Source organism: Gossypium hirsutum, chromosome A10 (genome assembly GCF_007990345.1).
Source record: "Gossypium hirsutum isolate 1008001.06 chromosome A10, Gossypium_hirsutum_v2.1, whole genome shotgun sequence".
Classification (NCBI taxonomy): domain Eukaryota; kingdom Viridiplantae; phylum Streptophyta; class Magnoliopsida; order Malvales; family Malvaceae; genus Gossypium; species Gossypium hirsutum.
The window spans coordinates 36,846,978-36,865,067 of record NC_053433.1 but is presented as its reverse complement, the minus strand read 5'-3'; the positions used below and the strand labels follow the sequence as shown (position 1 = coordinate 36,865,067).

Genomic DNA, 18,090 nt, shown 5'->3' with positions numbered 1-18,090 from the left:
TTCTATGGATCAAGTCAAATGAATAAATCATCTAATTCAGAGTCAATAACAAGTGAAGTCTAGGTGGATTTTTCCTTAGGTATTGTCCAAACCATTTAGTTTTCCCAAAAGTTATTTCCCCAATTCAGTTTCTATGCATTCTTAGTTTTGTAATTAGTTTAGATAAAACAAATCCCTTTACTTTTTAGGCTAGATAATAAAAAGAAAGTTAACACTAGTACGTTTACTTCCTTTGGGTTCGACATTCTGGTCTTGCCATAAGCTATACTACTGTTTGATAGGTGGGCTTGCCTTTGTCATGATAATAGTTTGTATTCAAGAACGGTCATTCATAAATTATAAAACTTATCACAATTTACATCAATCAAGTTTTTGGCGCCGTTGCCGGGGAACTAAAATATTAGGAACGCTTAATTTTTACTACTTTAGCCACTTATTTTATTGCAATTTAAATTTGATTTTGATTTTTGTTACTAAATTTTCTTTTTTCTTCTGGAAGGTTTTTATAGTTTATGACTAGAAGAAACCTGTTAGGACCATTACTTTTCGATAGTGAGATAGAACACATAGCTCACAGAAATTGAAGAGAAATAAGGCGAAGCCTAAGATTCACAGAGGAAGAGCAAGAGGAAGATATTTCCACCACAACCGAGGAAATGACTGAAAATCAAGAAAATCCACTACCTTCTACGATTGCTCCTGTCTAGTAAATCAGAATCCTCCTCCACGTACTATGTATGATTATGCTAAACCTAATTTAACAAGAGCCGAATCGAGTATAGTTAGACCTGCTATTGCTGCAAATAATTTTGAACTGAAACCTAACACGATTCAAATGATACAACAGTTTGTTTAGTTTGATGCTTTGTAGGACGAGGACCCAAACACTCATTTGGTAAATTTTCTGGAATTCTGCTACACTTTTAAAATCAATGGCGTTTTTGATGATGCCATTCGCTTTCGGTTGTTGCCCTTTTCATTGAGGAATAAATCTAAACAGTGGTTGAACTCGTTACCACGAGGGTCAATCACTACTTGGGAACAAATGACTGAAAATTTTTTACTTAAATATTTTCCACCGGCTAAAATGGCTAAATTGAGGAATGATATCTCTTCATTTGTGCAGATGGACTTAGAAACACTCTATGATGCATGGGAGAGATACAAGGATCTTCTGAGAAGGTGCCCTCACCATGGGTTACCACTCTGGCTATAGGTTCAAACTTTTCATAATGGGCTGAATCCTTCAACTAGACAGATGATTGATGCAGCTGCTGATGGGACTATTAAAAATAAGACACTTGAGGAGGCTTATGAATTTATAGAAGAGATGTCACTGAATAGTTATCAGTGGCAAGTCATAAGGACAAAGCCAACGAAAGCAGCTTTTAACGTTGATTCGGTCACCATGCTCTCTAATTAGGTAGAACTTTTGAATAGAAAAATTGATGGTTTACTTGGTTCTTCACAGGTTCACCCAGTAATGCAATACAATGCAAGTGGGGGAGGAAAGAGCAATTCAGAATATCCACCTTATGGCCACAACATGGAAAACGAGCAACTAAATTATATGGGTAATAATCCTCGACCTCAAAAAATCCTTATAGTAACACTTACAATGTAGGATGGAGGAACCACTCAAATTTCTCATGGGGAGGCCAATGGAATCAGAGACCACCACCCCCTTCAGGCTTCCAACAACAACCTTACCAGTAAGAGAAAAAGCCGAACCTTGAGGAGATGATATCAAAATTTGTTTCAGTAGAGGAAACCTATTTTCAAAACACTGAAACTGCATTTAAAAATCAGCAAGCGTCAATCCAAGGACTCAAGAATCAAATTGGGCAGCTAGTGAAGATGATTTCAGAAAGACTACAAGAAAGTCTACCTAGTAACACCGAACCCAAACCAAAAGAGCATGTAAAAGCAGATACATTAAGGAGTGGGAAAGTGTTAGCTGAATCTGGAAAGAAGCCACCATAAGAAGTTGACAAAAACAAATGAGTGGAGGTAAAACCCGAAAACAATAACAATCCAATGCCAAAGGAATATAAACCACCAATCCCATATCCAGCAAAGTTGAAGAAAGACCGCATGGATGCAAAATTCGGTAAATTTCTTGAACTTTTTAAACAACTGCATATTAACTTACCTTTTGTTGAAGCTATATCATAGATGCCTACATATGTAAAATTTTTAAAGGAGCCTCTAACAATCAAAAGGAAGTTTTGAAGACCTATCTACAGTGGAACTTAATGAGGAGTGCTCAACCATACTCCAAAATAAACTACCAACCAAACTGAAAGATCTAGGAAGTTTTACTATTCCCTACTTAATTGGTAGTTTGAATGTTGATAAGGCACTAGCTGATTTAGGCGCTAGCATTAATTTGATGCCATATAAAATGTTTAAACAACTTGGTCTTGGGGAAACTAAACCCACTAGGATGAGTATTCAATTAGCTGATAGATCTATTAAATATCCTAGGGGAATTATAGAGTACGTACTTGTAAAAGTAGATAAATTTATATTCCTTGTTAATTTCGTTGTGCTTGAAATGCCTTTAATCTTAGGTCGACCATTTTTAGCCACTTCTAAGGTTGTTATTGATGTAGGTGATGGTAAATTGGTACTTAGAGTAGGTGACGAAGAGATTATTTTTAAAATTTATGATGCCATGAGATTTTCTAGGGAACAAGATGACTCATGTTATTTTATTGACCCTATTGATCATGCTACTCAAGATTCTTTTCAGGAAATCGTACATGAGGACACCATGGAACTGTGTCTTGCCCAAGGAATGGAGTGGAAGATGATTCTGAGATAGTAACCAAAATAAATTCCAATGAAACCTCTCCAAGACCAGCAGAATATAAGGTTATTAAGGTAAACGATGAACTTAAGCAAAAACCCTCTATTGAAGAACCTCCAAAACTGGAACTTAAACAATTGTCGAATCACTTGGAATATGCATTCCTTGGAGATAATTCTACATTACCGATAATTATTGCATTTAACTTGCAACCCAAGGAGAAAGAGGAGTTACTCCAAGTATTAAGAGAGCATAAAAGGGCCATAGCTTAGAAAATTTCTAACATTAAAGGGATCAGCCCTTCTTTTTGCACCCACAAAATTTTAATGGAAGATGAATATAAGTCATGTGTGCAAGACCAAAGACGACTGAACCCCAACATGAAGGAAGTTGTTAAAGCTGAGGTAATTAAACTCCTAGATGTTGGAATTACTTATCTTATTTCTGACAGTTCTTGGGTAAGTCTAGTGCAAGTTGTTCCTAAGAAAGGAGGCATGACTGTTGTAACCAATGAAAAGAATGAACTAATCCCAACAAGGACAGTCATAGGTTGGAGAGTTTGCATTGACTATAGGAACATGAATGATGCCAAGAGAAAAGATCACTTCCTCCTTCCATTCATTGACCAAATGTTGGAATGATTATCAGGGCACATGTACTACTAATTCTTAGACAGACTCTCTAGTTATTTTCAAATCCCAATAGCTCCTGAAGATCAAGAAAATATGACATTTACATGCCCATACGGTATGTTTTCTTATCGTAAAAGGCCTTTTGGATAATGTAATGCACCTGCTATTTTTCAGCGTTGCATGATGGCCATTTTTGACGAACTCGTAGAAGACATCATGGAGGTATTGATGGATGATTTCTCGATTTTCGGTAACTCTTTCCATCTTTGCCTTAAAAATTTAAGACGAGTCTTAATAAGATGCGAGGAAACAAATCTTGTGCTCAACTAGGAATGATGTCACTTTATGGTTCAAGAAGGTATTGTCCTAGGACATAAAATTTCTAGTAAAGGGATTGAGGTTGATAAATCTAAAATTGAAGCCATTGAGAAACTACCTCCCCCTAAGTCGGTTAAGGCTATTAGAAGCTTTTTAGGACATGCTGGGTTTTATAGAAGATTTATTAAAGATTTTTCTAAAATAGCTAAACTTTGACTAAATTACTAGAAAAAGATGTGCCCTTTAATTTCAATCAGGAATGTTTAGAAGCATTTAATAGTTTAAAGGATAAATTGACTAAAGCTTCAATTATAATTGCACCTGATTGGAATTCACCTTTCGAACTAATGTGCGATGCGAGTGATTTTGCAGTAGGTGTAGTTTTGGGACAACGAAGAGATAAGCATTTTCAACCTATCTATTATGCTAGCAAAACTTTGGCAGCAGCACAAGAAAACTACACAACCATGGAGAAAGAGCTGCTAGCTGTGGTTTTTGCATTTGATAAATTTAGGCCATATCTAATATTGTCTAGAGTTGTCGTTTATACTGACCATTCTGCTCTTCGCTACCTTTTAACTAAGACTGATGGAAAACCTCAACTTATTTGATGGATTTTTTTATTGCAAAAATTTGACTTGGAGTTTAAGGATAAGAAAGGAATTGAAAATCTCGCAACTGATCATCTTTTCAGGCTTGAAAATTCAAGTACCAAAGAGCTAGATGAAGTTGAAATAAATGATTCATTCCCTGAAGAATATTTTTTTTGCTATATCTAATTCTGAGGTACTTTGGTTTGCAGACATTACAAATTTTTTAGCCGCTAACATTATCCCAAAAGGGTTGACACATCAGCAAAAGAAGTGATTCTTTACTGATGTGAAAAACTACTTTTGGGAAGACCCATTCCTTTTCTGTATATGTGCAGACTAAGTCATTAGGAGATGCGTTACAAGGATAGAAGCATTGAAGATCTTGGAACATTGCCACTCAGGACCAACTGGAGGACATTACAGTGGGAATAAGACCGCACATAAAATACTCGAATCAAGTTTTTATTGGCCCACTCTATTCAAAGATACCAACAGGTATGTTACTTCTTGTGACAAATGCCAAAGAACAGGTAATATCTCCAAACGTGATGAAATGCCTCAAACATATATACTTTCATGTGAAATATTTGACGTTTGGGGTATCGACTTAATGGCTCCATTCCCTAGTTCATTTGGGAATAAATACATCTTAGTAGCTGTCAATTATATGTAAAAATGGGTTGAAGCCCAAGCTTTACCTACTAATGATGTTAGAGTAGTAGTACGTTTTTCCTTAAGAAACTTTTCTCTTGATTTGGAACACCTAGAGCAATCATCAGTGATAGGGGTACTCATTTTTTTAATGCCTAATTTGATAAGATCCTTAAGAAATATGGAATTCACCACAGAACAGCTACCCCTTACCACCCTCAAACTAGTGGCCAAGTCAAAGTGGCAAACAAAGAGCTTAAACGTATCCTAGAAAAGATAGTAGAATCGAATAGGAAGGATTGGGCGATGAAAGTAGACGATGCTTTATGGGCTTATAGAATTGCTTTTAAGACCTCCATAGGAACATCACCTTACAGACTTGTTTATGGAAAAAGTTGCCATCTACCATTTGAGTTAGAACAGAAGGTATTTTGGGCTATAAAATTTCTAAACCTTGATCCCAAACTTGCAAGTGAAAATAGGTTGATGCAGTTGAACGAGTTAGATGAGTGGTGAACCAATGCATATGAAAATTCACCCCTATACAAGGAAGCAACGAAGCACCGCCACGACACTTGTTTAAGAAAACGCAAGCAATTTAGAGTTGGAGATCTTGTCCTCTTGTATAACGCAAGCACCCCTAAATTTCTTGTCCTTAAACACCTCGAGTGATTTGAGTGAATCTTTAGTGAGGATGTGAAACTCTATGATGTTTTGAATCAAAGGTGATTACTTAGATGAGGGGAGACACCTAGGTTTTCGTGATAAAATGCTCAACTTGGAATGTTTGAAACTTTGATATTCTTCGAGTTGAATTTTCAATGTATGTTTACTTATGGATTATTTTGAGATACTATTGATGAGAATTATAAGTTGAGAAGAATTTATTTTGATTGTGAGTTAAGGATTTTTCTTGAGGACAAGCAAACGCTTAAGTGTGGGGGTATTTGATAAACCATAATTTATACATATTTTTATCCCATGCTTAGCATAATTTTGGATGAATTATCCTTAGAATTGGTGAATTCGATGCTCCTAATCCTTTAATTTCATGTTTTATACTTAGGAGAGCATAGGAGAGTAAAAAGAGCGAGAAACGGAAAAAATGGGTCAACATGGGAAATCAACACAGCCTGGACTTCCTCACACGGGTAGTTTACACGCCATTGTCCATTCAACAGACTCGAACACGGTTTGAAGCAATCACACACGGGCGTGTCCTTGTCGAGCCCAAGTCTAGTCCTATTCGAAAAAGGGCACTCTTGAGGGTTTAGAAGCATTCTAAAGCCTCTATAAACACCCCAAGAGGTACCTGAAAATGACATACAGAGTAGGAGGCAAGGAATTACTCGAAGAAAGCCGATTGATCCATCTCTGAAGCCAGATTCACCTTCAAGACTGAAGATCTCCCTTCAATTCCTTCAAGAGTTCTTGGGTTTTCTTTATGTTTTGTTATCATTATTCTTTTGAGATGTTTTCTTTCATAAATATAAACTAAACCACCTAAATACCTAAAGGGGATGAAACCTAAGACGGATCTTGTTATTATTATATGAATTATATGATAAATATTTGACTTGTTCTTAATTATGAGTTCTTAATTCTTGCTTTAATATTCCAGGATATTGATTCAAGTGTTGATGTGCTTATTCAGAAGAACAAAAGTCCCTGTCTAAGAGTAGATCTAACATAATTAAGCGGAGTTGATTGCATGCCTAGAGATAGGGTGACATAATTTTGCTAGATTAGAGTGAAACCTCATAAGAGAATCCATAGATCTAGTTAATGGAACACTAGGGGTTTTAATTAGAAAGAGATTTAAATTAATCAACCTAGGGTTAGATGTTGTTAGTCTCGAGAGAGATAATATTATAACTTATGGATTTCTACGGATCAATTCAAGTGAATAAATTGGAAGAGATTTCTACAGTTGGTTGAATTTGAGTACAACAAAAATTATCAGTCGAGCATTGAAATGGTACCGTATGAGGCTTTATACGGTTAAAAGTAATGAAATTCATTGTACTGGACAGAGTTTAGTGAGAAAAAGCTTCTCAACAATGATTTGATACGAGAAACCAAAAAAAGGTAAAAGTGATACGAGACAGTTTGAAAGTAGCTAGAGATTGATAGAAATCTTACGTGGATTTGAAAAGAAAAGACATTGAATTTCAAGTCAGCAACAAATTTTTTTGAAAGTATCGTCCTGGAAGAAAGTTCTTTGATTTGGTTGTAAAGGAAAGCTTAGTCTGTGGTTTGTAAGGATGTATAAGATCACTGAGAGGATCGAGCTAGTAGCTTACAGATTAGCTTTGCCATCAAACTTAGAAAATATTCACGATGTATTTCATGTATCTAGGTTACGACAATATCGATTAGATCCTTCACATGTGATTTTACCTGTTGACGTTGAGATTCAGCCTGATATGATGTACAGTGAAGAACGGATCAAAATTCTAGCTTGTGACATTAAAGAACTGAGAAATAAAAGTATAGCTTTAGTGAAAGTTCTCTGGAAAATTCACGGTATAGAAGATGCTGCCTGGGAACTAGAAGAAACTATGAAAGTTCAATTCAATCAATCTCGATTCTAACCTTCTTTTTCAGCTGTTGAGTGCCAAATTTCCTATCCTTAAACACCTCGAGTGATTTGAGTGAATCTTTAGTGAGGATGTGAAACTCTGTGATATTTTGAATTAAAGATGATTACTTACATGAGGGGAGACATCTATGTTTTCATGATTAAATGCTCAACTTGGAATGTTTGAAACTTTGATGTTCTTCAAGTTGAATTTTCAATATATAATTACTTATGGAATATTTTGAGATACTATTGATGAGAATTATAAGTTGAGAAGAATTTATTTTGATTGTGAGTTGATGATTTTGCTTGAGGACAAAAAACGCTTAAGTGAGGGGGTATTCGGTAAACCGTAATCGATACATATTTTTCTCCCATGCTTAGCATAATTTTGGATGAATTATCTTTAGAATTGGTGAATTAGATGCTCCTAATCATTTAATTTCATGTTTTATACTTAGGTGAGCATATGAGAGTAAAAAGAGCAACAAACAGGCCGAAAACGGAGAAAATGGGCCAACGTGGGAAATCAAGATGCCTGGACTTCCTCACATGGGTAGTTCACATACCCGTTTCTATTTAATAGATTGCAGCACGGCCTAAGCCACCCCACGCGGGCGTGTCCCTGTTGAGCCCAAATCTAGTCCTATTCAGAAAAGGCCACTCTTGAGGGTTTAGAAGCATTCTAAAGCCTATATAAACACCCGATGAGGTACCTGAAAGACAGAAAAGGGATGTGGAAGCAAGGAATTGCTCGAAGGAAGCCGATTGATCCATCTCAGAAGCTGGATTCACCTTCAAGACTGAAGGTCTCCCTTCAATTCCCTTTAAGAGTTCTTGGGTTTTCTTTATGTTTTGTTATCATTATTCTTTTGAGATGTTTTCTTTCATAAATATGAACTAAACCCCCTAAATAACTAAGGGGAATGAAACCTAAGACGGATCTTGTTATTATTATCTGAATTATATGATAAATATTTGATTTGTTCTTAATTATGTGTTCTTAATTCTTTCTTTGATATTCCAGGATATTAATTCAAGTTTTGATGTGCTTATTAATAGTCCATGTCTAAGAGTAGATCTAACATAATTGAGTAGAGTTGATTGCAAGCCTAGAGATAGGGTGACATAATTTTTTCGGATTAGGGTGAAACTTAATAAGGGAATCCATAAATTGAGTTAATGCAACACTAAGGGTTTTAATTAGAAATAGATTTTAATTAATCAACCTAGGGTTAGACGTTGTTAGTCTCGAGAGAGATAATAATATAAATTAGGGATTTTTATGGATCAAGTCAAATGAATAAATCGTCTAATTCAGAGTCAATAACAACTGAAGTCTAGGTGGATTTTTCCTTAGGTATTGTCTAAATCATTCAGTTTTCCCAAAAGTTATTTCCCCAATTCACTTTTTGTGCATTCTTAGTTTAGTAATTAGTTTAGATAAAACAAATCCCTTTATTTTTTAGGCTAGATAATAATTTTAGGCTAGATAATAAAAAGAAAGTTAATACTTGTACTTTTAGTTCTTTTAGGTTCGACATTCAGGTCTTGCCATAAGCTATACTACTGTTTGATAGGTGTGCTTGCCTTTGTCGTGATAATAGTTAGTTTTCAAGAACGGTCATTCATAAATTATAAAACTTATCACGATTTACATCAATTATGTTCTGAAACCATGATAAGTCTTATCTGAAAAATATTATTAGTATACTGTGGAAATATTATAGTTAGTATGCTCTGAGACCATAGGGAAAACTGATAGAGACTGCGATTCGCGATAACAAACTTTAAACTTCTGATACTATTTTGCATAATATATCTACTAATAAATATCGAAACTGTAACTGATTCATATAACTGTTAATGTAGATAAACTTTGAATCTACAATGAGTGCACGAGGTATCCGTGGATAGGGTATGAGAGGCCGAGTTAGAGGCTGTAGAGGGTCTCGAGCCGAGTCCTTGGCATCTAACAACATGCCTAATTTAGACACGAGTGAGACACTGGTATCACCTACGACTGAGACTTTGTCTCAAGACCATATGGCTAGGGACGACGCACTGTCCCAGGCTATACTCAGGATATTGGAAAGGGTTGCTGGGCCTAATACTAGATCTAAGGGCCGAGGGTTGGTTACGGAATGACTCCGGTCCAATGGGGCTGAGTTATTCAGGGGTGTCACTGGATTCACCCCTAATGTGGCTGAGCACTAGATAGAGGCCACGGAACAAATTATGGACGATCAGGACTTTAACCCTGAACAAAAATTGAAAGGGGTCATTTCCTTGCTTCGCGATGAAGCATACCAGTGGTGGCTGACCGTTAAGGAGGGCACTCAGGCCGAATGACTGACATGGGATTTCTATACGGCTGCCTTCCAAGGTAAATATGTGGGGGCAAGCTACATAGATGCTAGGAGATGTGAGTTTCTAAATTTCACGGAAGGGGATCATTTAGTGACTGAGTATAAGGCCGAGTTCCTGAGATTAAGCCGCTATGTGTGAGTCATGGTGGTAGAGAAGGCGAAGATCACCGAGGAGGTAAAGCGCGCTGAGCGCCAAAATAGAGATAGTGAGGGGTAAAAACAAGAGGGATTTGGAGCCCTCAAGTTCTATGATGAGGCCTAAGAAAAAGACCAAATCTAATGGGCCAGTTAGAGTTGGGTCTCCTGTTGCACCTACTAGGATCTTACATTCTGGGCATTATGGTAAACGCCATTAGGGAGAATGTTGGAGGACAACTAGGGCTTGTTTGAGATGTGGATCTACTAAGCATCGTGTTCAAGAGTGTCCGCTGAGGGCCGATTAGATACAAGCTTCGAGTTCTGGTACTGCACAGCCATCAAAGGTAGTTTAGCAGCCAAGATCACGTTATTTCGTGCTAGGTTTTAAATATTTATAATTAATCGTTCTTGAAACTAACTATTATCGTGATGTAGGCAAGTGTACTTATCGAACAGTAGTATAGTTTTAGCAAGACCGGATTATCGAACCCAAAGGAACTAAAAGTACTAGTAATGACTATCTTCTTATTATCTAACCTAAGAATAAAGAGGTTTTTGCCTTAATTAACTAATTATCTAAACCAAGAATGCACAGAGAATGGAATTGGAGAATTGCTTTTGGAAAAATCGATTGAATGAATACAATACCTAAGGAAAAATCCACCTAGACTGTACTTGTTATTCTGGCTCCGAATCAGAAGATTTATTCATTTAACTTGTTCTGTAGAGATCCCTAAGCTATGTTATTATCCCTATTGATGACTAATAACATCTAACCCTTAGATTGAATAACCGATACTTTTATCTAATTAACACTCTAGGGTTGCATTAACTCGATCTATGGATCCCCTTATTAGGTTTCACCCTAATCCGGCAAAATCTTGTCACCCTATGTCTAGGCGCGCAATCAACTCCGCTTAATTATGATAAATGTACTCTTAGACAGGGTCTATTCCTCCTCTAAATAAGAGCTTATCTTGAATCAATGTCCTGGGATATCAAAACAAGAATTAAGAACACATAATTAAGAACAAGTTAAATATTTATCATACAATTCAGAAAATAATAACAAGACTCATCTTAGGTTTCATTCCCCTCAGGTATTTAGGGGATTTAGTTCGTAGCTAAATACGAAAACGTCTCAGAATCATAAAGAATACAAAACATAAAGAAAACCCGAAACTCCTGAAGGGGAATTGAGGAGAAATCTTCAGTCTTGATGATGAATTCAACTTCTGAAATGAATCAATGGGCTTCCTTGGAGTAATTCCTTACTCCCTATTCTGTGTGTCCCCCTTTTCTCCTATTCTAGGGTTTATTTATAGGCTTTGGAATGCCTATGAGCCCTCAAAATTAGCCTTTTCTGAATTGAACTCAACTTGGGCTCGGCAGGGACACGCCCGTGTGTGATTACTTCAGGTCATGCTTGAGCCTGTTAGAATGGCACGGGCATGTGGGATGCCTATGTGAGGAAGTCTAGGCCGTGTTGAGTTTGTACTTTGGCCCATTTTCTCTGTTTTTGGCCCGTTTCTCATTCCTTTCGCTCTCCTATGCTCTCCTAAGTATAAAACATGAAATTAAAGCATTAGGAGCATTTAATTCACCAATTCTAGTGGAAAATCATCCAAAAAATGCTTTAAACATGGGGTAAAAATATGTATAAATTACGGTTTATCAAATACCCCCACACTTAAGCATTTGCTTGTCCTCAAGCAAAGTTCTCAACTCATAATCAAAATAAATTCTTCCCAACTTATAATTTCTATCGATAATATCTTAAATTAATCCATAAGTAATCATACATTGAGAATTTCAACTAAAAGAACATAAAAGTTTCAAACATTCTGAGTTGTGTATTTAATCATGCAAATATAGGTGTCTCTCCTCATCTGAGTAATTGCCTTTGATTCAGAATATCACAGAGTTTCACATCCTCACTAAGGATTCACTCAAATCACTCGAGGTGTTTAAGGACAATAAATGAAGCACTCAATAGTCAATAATGAAAAGTCATTACCATAGGCTTGTATGAAAATCAAATCTCCACCACTATAATTTAAGAAGATACATCAGTCAAAAGGTCTTTAGAAGGTTGTAGTGAAGATTGGCTAGGGGGTGTGGTCACAAGCTGAAAGAAAGGGTTAGAATTGAGATTGAATTGAAAAATTGCCTAACTAGAAAAAGAGTTAATATTCACTTGTGTACAACAGAGCTTCTTTTCAAAATATGAAATTACAGATAAGTATACATAGTGTTTTTTTTAAGAACAAGTTAAATATTTATAGACGAACTTCTTACAAACAAGACATAGCTAAGCAAGTTCTTCAACTCAAATCTCGACAAAAATAGGAATCAAATTAATTTAGGGGATTTCAACAATAATGGGTTAAGGGTTAATATTGAGGTTAATACAAGGAATGGCTTGTTATGCTAAAGGGGGTTTACTAGGGGTTAATTGTAGAGGTAGGCTTTTCATGGCATGAGTGGGTTAATCCTAAGTGCTTTAATCATTTTCACATATCAAATCAAATGGTGTGGTCTCGACATGCATAATCAAGCAAGTTCTAGAATAATAGTTCAATACTAACACACTCAAAGCAATAATAAAAGTGATCATGAAAAGATTAATAGATGCTCAGAAGGCTCAAAAATCTCACTAAAAATTATGGCTTTTTGATGTTTAGACTCGTGATTTCCAATTCAAAGTAATACCTAGACTTACGGAAACAACCTATAATTTTAAATTCTTAAAAATCAACTTATCATGCTTGATTCTCTAATTCCTTAAAGTTTAAACAATCAATGCATAAATCCCTATGTTTTAATTCAAGATATATCAATCAAAATCACAAATCAATTAAAATTTATCCTAAATATGATATGAGAGCTTTTCAAGAAAACAAGGTAATCATTCAAGGTTTTTTTTTATAATGACATGAATGCCCCCCACACTTAAGATGTACATTGCCCTCAACGTACAAAGATAGGTATTATAGAATATAAAAATAAGATAGGGAGAAAAGTGAAACTTCATGTATGATGAATTCCTTGAACTAGAGTTTTGGAGAGTAATCGGTTCGAGAGTGGAGGAGGATACTCCGACGGTCATAGAGGTTCATTAGTTCATAAGTGCTGCACCAAAAGAATATTATATCTAGTGTTAGCTATGGTCATGGTCGATCAGGACATGTCATAGAGTTTTAGTTCTTATGTGGCGATGAGCTTAAGAGCTCTATATAATTGTGATAAAATTAGGAACTTTTCAGGGGATATTAGGAAGAATAATTACTCAAAAAGAAATAACTGAAATTAATAATTAAAAAATAAAATTTCTAAAATCTAATAAAAATAAAAAGTAGTTTCAATAAAAATTAAAAACATAAAATAAAAAATAAATATTTTTAAACATCTTCATCGCTAGATGGTTCGCGAGGTGGGACTGGCAATGAGATGTGGAGTTGTTGACAAATCTGCTGTAGAGTGGCATCAATGTTGTCAAATCATTGAAAACACTATTGCTCGAATCGGTTGAGGCGCTCAAAGATGTCAGCATATGAAGCCGTCGCATGAACTGGACGAGAATGTGGTGGTGGCTGGGTCGATGGGTCGTCGTGCTGTGGGGGGACGTCATCAGGAAAGTCCTCGTAGGCCTCCTCCTCAGTAGATTGGGTGAGACGATACTGGGGAGGGTAGGTTCCTCGGCGCCTCTCGATTATCCTCATGCTAAGCATGCTCGAGATGCCTTGTGGAGACATCTGACCGATGAGGGTGAGGGATGATTCTTGGACCGCGGTGTTGAGGAGCCCAAAGTGTCGCGCCAGTCGAGTCACGTAGGGGCCAATGGAGATGACCCCCTTCCGATGCCGCTCCGTCTGTTGCTGAATCGCAAGGGTGATGAAATAGGCAAGGTCAATGACGTGCCCTTGTGACATACACCATAAGAAGTAGGCTTCGTGAGTGTTGACGACGCCCATGCTCTCTCGCCTCCTTGTAATCGTGTGAGCCAAAATAGTGTGTAGGTACCTCAGGGATGGTGGGAGAACTGATGCCTTGGAGTGGCTAGGATTTTAGAAGGCTACGCCAGGGGCCAAAGTGTGCCAACACTTTGAGGGAGAAAAATGTATGTGGCGAGTGAGAGCATGTAGTTCATTTTCCTACTTGAACTCCTCCGTATATAAGCCTAGTCCAGCATCGAACTCTAGGACACTTAGCTGGCAGACTAACCCACCTAGGTGAAACTGGACCATTCCGAGATCATCGTAATTTGTAATTACGGTCTGAAGATGGAATATTGAGCATAGTTCTATCGTGAGATCGAGATACATCAGCTCGATAATCCCAAAGAATAGGTCCCAAGGGTCGGTGGTTAGGAGGGCCCAAATTGCATCAACCATCTAAACTTGTTCTACGACAACCCAGTCGATACAACGGCCCACAATTAAGGGTCGGGCCCGAAGTATTTGGAAAAGCTCTTCTTGGGGCCCTCGGGGGAACTGTAGGATAGGGTGACAAATTTCTGTGGTTGGACCCGTGGAAGATGACGCTCCCTTCCTCTTCTTCGAGGCAGGTACGGTGGCTTTTTACCACGTGAAGATGACATGGTACCTAGGTTTAGAATCATCAAGTCATCTTGATGAGTGGTCAAAGTAAAAGGAATACAATTTTCAAATAAAAAGCAGAATTTCAGCCACAACCAAACATAACTAACATAATAATTTCGTGACCTTATCATTGTATGAAAATTGGAGTAGTAATAGCATGTGTAGGAACAAAGAGTGAAGCTTTTCTAACAACATGATTGAAAAATGAAAATTGAATGATAGACATTGGCATGGAAATATCATGAGAATGACCATGGTAAAGTCATGGGTATGAGGTTTCCCTAATAACACGCAATGTATAATAACTAACCTAAGAATGCAAACTAAATGATAAAATAATGAGCAAATTGAAAAATAGTTCGAAAGCAATGAAGATTATGCTAATAATAAGCATTAGTAATAAGTAAAATAGAAGTGAAAGGAGTAAACAAACTCTAAGGGAGAGGGATTGAGCGTTAAAAATGAAGTTGGAGGCGGCGCACGGGCGTGGTAAGGAGGCCGTGTGGAGTTGCAGCGGCTGGGGTTAGAGTTTTTGAATGGGGAAGAAAGTGAATAGTGCAGGATATTTATAGACTTTGGGCCACACAGCCATGGCACATGCTCGTGTTCCCTAATTTTAGCCCGTGTGATTTGTGAATTTCAAATTTGGGCGCGTCTGACATTTAGTGCATGCTTGTGTTCCTCGGGCTTGTGGATTTACAAAGTCGTGTCACACAATTGTGTCTAGCTTCATTCGCTTAAAGGGTGATTGTTTCGTCTCCCACCCGGAGTGTGATTTCACCTGTGCCAACATCAATGATTGTTTTAGTAGTTGCTAAAAAGGGCCTTCCTAGAGTTAAGGGAGTGATGCTATCCTCTTCTATGTTTAGAACAATAAAGTCAATGGGAAATATAAATTTATCGATTTTAACTAGCACATCTTCAATACTACCTTTAGGGAATCTTATAGTTTTATCTGCTAATTGAATGCTCATCCTAGTTTGTTTGGGTTTCCCGAGACCTAGTTGCTTAAACATTTTGTAAGGCATGACGTTGATACTAGCCCCTAGATCAGCTAATGCATGATTAACATCTAAACTACCAATTAAGCAAGGAATAGTAAAGCTCCCTGGGTCTTTTAGTTTGTTAGGTAGTTTATTTTGGAGAATGGCCGAGCAAACTGCGTTCAGCTCCATATGCGACGCCTCGCCCAACTTTCGCTTATATGCTAAAACTTCTTTTAAAAATTTCATTGCGTTTGGCATCTGCGATAGAGCTTCAATAAACGGTAAGTTAATATGTAATATTTTTAAGAGTTTAAGGAATTTACCAAATTGTTCATCTAAGCGGTCTTTCCTTGTCGCGTTGGGGTATGGCACACGAGGTTTATATTCGGCAGTCACTGGTTTGTTTATATTTTGATCTACCTCACCTTGACCTTTGCTTACCACAGTTTCTTGCCTCGGTTCTAGTTCAGGCTCAATGACTCCTTCGTCATCTTGAATAATAATTGCATTGAGTTGTTCCCTTGGGTTAGGTTTGGTATTACTTGGCAAACTACCTTGTGGTCGTTCAGAGATTAGTTTGGAAAGCTGGCCTACCTGAGTTTCGAGCCCTTGGCTCGACCTTTGTTGATTTTTAAGTGCTATCTCAGTGTTCTAAAAATGGGTTTCTAACATTGATATAAACTTTGAGAGTATCTCTTCAAGGTTTGACTTCTTTTCTTGTTGGTAGGGTGGTTGTTGGTAGCCCGGAGGATGTTGTGGTCTTTGATTTCCTTGACCGCCCCATGAGAAATTGGGGTGGCTCCTCCAACCTGCATTATAAGTGTTACTATATAGATTGTTTTGAGGTCGAGGATTATTACCCATGTAGTTTAATTGCTTGTTATCCATGTTGTGGCCATATGGTTGGTATTCCGAATGGTTTGTTCCACCTCCACTTGTTTCGCACTGCATTACTGGGTGAACCTGTAAAGAATTAAGAAAACCACCAATCTTTTTATTTAAGAGTTCTACCTGATTAGAGAGCATGGTGACCGAATAGATGTTGTAAACGCCGGCTGTTTTCGTTTGCTTTATCCTCATAACTTGCCACTGATAGTTATTCAGTGACATCTCCTCAATAAAGTCATAGGCATCTTCTGATGTTTTATTGTTGATGGTTCCGCCAGCAGCTGTGTTAACCATTTACCGAGTCGAAGGATTCAGACCATTGTGAAATGTTTCTACTTGGAGCCAAAGCGGTGACCCATGGTGGGGGCATCTTCTTAAAAGGTCTTTCTATCTCTCCCATGCATCGTAGAGTGTTTCTAAATCCATCTACACAAAAGAAGAGATATCATTACGTAATTTAGCCGTTTTATCCGGTGGAAAATATTTTAGTAAATATTTTTCGGTCATTTGTTCCCAAGTAGTAATTGAACCTCGTGGTACCGAGTTCAACCACAGTTTAGCTTTGTTCCTCAATGAAAAGGGAAACAATCGAAGACGTATGGCATCATAAAAAAATGCCATTAATTTTAAATGTATCGCATTATTCTAAGAAGTTGGCTAAATGAGCGTTGGGATCCTCATCCTGCAAGCCATTAAACTGATAAAATTGTTGTACCATTTGAATAGTGTTAGGTTTTAATTCAAAAGTATTTGTAGCTACAGCAGGTCTAACTATGCTTGATTCAGTTCCTGTTAAAGAATGTTTAGCATAATCATACATAGTGCGTGGAGCAGGATTTTGATTAATCGCAATTGCAGGAGGTTGCTGATTGCCTTGGTTTTCAGACATCTCTTCGGTTGGGGGTTGAGTATCGTCTTCTTGCTCGTTCTCTGTGTATCTTAAGCTTCGCCTTATTTCTCTTTGGTTTCTACGAACTGTGCGATCAATTTCTTCGTCAAAAAGTAGTGGCCTTGACGAGTTTCTTCTAGTCATAAACTATTTAAACCTGCCAAGAGAAGGAAAAAGTAAATAAATAAGTAATAATTATAATATAAAATTAAATTGCAAGAAAAATAAATGGCTAAAGTAATAAAAATTGAGCGTTCCTAATATCTTAGTTTCCTGGCAACGGCGCCAAAAACTTGATCACGTTATTTCGTGATAGGTTTTAAATATTTACAATTAATCATTCTTGAAACTAGTTATTATCGCGATGTAGGCAAGTGTACCTATCGAACAGTAGTATAGTTTTAGCAAGATCGGATTGTCGAACCCAAAGGAACTAAAAGTACTAGTAATGATTGTCTTTTTATTATCTAGCCTAAGAATAAAGAGGCTTTTGTCTTAATTAACTATTTATCTAAACTAAGAACGCACTGAGAATGGAATTGGAGAATTGCTTTTGGAAAAATCGATTAAATGAAGACAATACTTAAGAAAAAATCCACCTAGACTGTACTTGTTATTCTGGCTCTAAATCG

The 18,090-nt window shown here is 37.1% G+C and overlaps 2 non-coding genes across 2 annotated transcripts; one reads left to right on the top strand and one right to left on the bottom strand.

The window, feature by feature from the left end:
- Positions 1-1,093: 1,093 nt before the first annotated feature.
- On the bottom strand, positions 1,094-1,200 carry LOC121208920 (small nucleolar RNA R71). Its single transcript, XR_005904041.1, has one exon. It is a non-coding gene; the product is annotated as a small nucleolar RNA R71 (small nucleolar RNA).
- Positions 1,201-16,921: 15,721 nt separating this feature from the next.
- On the top strand, positions 16,922-17,028 carry LOC121208772 (small nucleolar RNA R71). Its single transcript, XR_005903897.1, has one exon. It is a non-coding gene; the product is annotated as a small nucleolar RNA R71 (small nucleolar RNA).
- Positions 17,029-18,090: the final 1,062 nt, after the last annotated feature.